The sequence below is a fragment of the Frankliniella occidentalis genome, unplaced genomic scaffold (genome assembly GCF_000697945.3).
Source record: "Frankliniella occidentalis isolate FOCC.00 unplaced genomic scaffold, Focc_3.1 Scaffold256, whole genome shotgun sequence".
NCBI classification, from domain to species: domain Eukaryota; kingdom Metazoa; phylum Arthropoda; class Insecta; order Thysanoptera; family Thripidae; genus Frankliniella; species Frankliniella occidentalis.
In genome coordinates, this window is record NW_026267382.1 from 56,058 (window position 1) to 58,214 (window position 2,157).

Sequence of the window (2,157 nt, forward strand, 5' to 3'; positions counted from 1 at the left end):
ACAAAACCCGCAGCAAGGGCACAGCACAGCCATGAACAGCGACTGTAGCTGGGGGAAGTGGTCAATCGTGGACCTCCCCGCCGAAGTTGTGGCCGGTGAGCGTCTCCCGTTTTTTAGATTTTCAACCGTGTTCTAGGTTGCGCATTTTGACAAGCGATACTGCTATCGAAAGGGTATGAGGTGCCCTTTAGGTCTGCGAAGAAAAAATCGTTACTTTTGCGGACTTCAAACGCCGAGCGCAAGTGACGCGGAACGAGACACTTAGGCCCCCGGCGTCCACGGGGTGACGGTGGTGACCAATTGCACTTGCCGGTTGTAAAGTAGAACCCCCAAGGTCTCAGCTCAAGCCCTCATCGACACCTGAGGTGGCGCGCAGCGCGCACAGCGTGCCCAACAAGAAGTGAGCCATTTTCCCGCGCTCCCGGGGGCGTTTTGAAAATCGAGTGGCGCGACCCCTTAACGTTGTCGCACGGACTTCGGACAACGACAGGAAATCATCGTTTAATGTCCTCTATCATTTAGCGCCCGAACCTCCTCAATTCGTCACTTCGACCTCCAATTTCGGGCAGGCTAACCAACACTCAGCTTTTGGACCATATTACTTCATATGTTTAAGAATCATTCTAAATTTTAAATGTGATTCCCAAATTTTCCATCTAGCAGTGACAAATATCCAAATGACAACTTTTATATCATACTATTCCAAACTTTTCAAAAATGAATTCTTTTGAGTGTTGGAAAATTCTAAACATCCACTCTTAAATAACTTCTTTTGAGAGTAGTTCAGAATGACTCAAATTTCATTGGAATTTTCCTGTAGAACTTTAAAGCTTCACAATGTAAATCTATGTCAGTTAATAATTGAAGTTTGCTCTGCGACAGGTTTGATGTTGAAGTTGCTGCTAGAGTAACTCTCGCACGTATGCGGAATGCAATGCGGAATGCAAGAATGCAAAACTATCCAGAACTTCCAGCATCGTTAAGACACTTATCGAGAATACTTAATGATGATAGATTTGAAATAATAACTCAAACTGATGATGGGGCTGATAATATTTATGGAGGTTCAGTCACCGCAGCAGATGGTTCACATCACTTACTCTTTGCATCACAGAGAATGCAAAATGTTTTGAAAACATCCCGCATTCTTCATGGTGATGGCCCAAGGAAAGTGGTGCCTACAGGAGCCAATGCAAATTTTCTGGCTCAACAGGTACAGCATGTAATAATTTTAGTGTAGTCATACAGAGCATGAGTTTGGCCATCATGTGGATAAGATCCATCTTTATTTGAATTTTACTAAGGTATATGTAATAATCACAACATGGAATTACCACATTGTGCCATGTGCATGGGTTCTTATGGAATCTCAGACAAACAAAGCTTATGCAGCTGTTTGTCAACTCCTTAGAAACCTTGTTGGCGATGACATGATAACTGAAAGGGTTATCACCGACTTTGAGTCTGCACAAAGGTGTGTTGGCAGCACTGTCGGCTTGCCCGAGGACCCATTAGGCCCTACGGAGTACCCAGGGTACCCGAGACAAAAAAGGTCTCAGCCTCCAAAGTCGGCCGAGATCACGGTGGAGATAAGCGTTTGGCCGACTTTGAGCCCAGAGACCTTTTTTTCTGGGCTGAAATTTCGACTTCCGGTATGTTGGCAGCACTTTCAGGTAGTCCAAGAACACATTAGGACCTACGGAGTACCCGGGGTACCAAGAGACAAAAAAGGTCTCAGCCTCCAAAGTCAGCCGAGATCACGGTGCGTTTGGCCGACTTTGAGCCCTGGGACCTTTTTTTCTGGGCTTGAATTTCCTTCGACTTCCGGGGTGTTGGCAGCACTTTCGGGTTGTCCAAGAACACATTAGGGCCTACAGAGTACCCGGGGTACCCGAAACAAAAAAGGGCTCAGCCTCCAAAGTCGGCCGAGATCACGGTGGAGATAAGCGTTTGGCCGACTTTGAGCCCTAAGACCTTTTTTTCTGGGCTGAAATTTCGACTTCCGGTGTGTTTGCAGAACTGTCTGGTTGCCCAAGAACACTTTAGGACCTACGGAGTACCCGTGGTACTCGAGCAAAAAAAGGTCTCAGCCTCCAAAGTCGGCCGAGATCACTGCGGAGATAAGCCTTCGGCCGACTTTCAACCCTGAGACCTTTT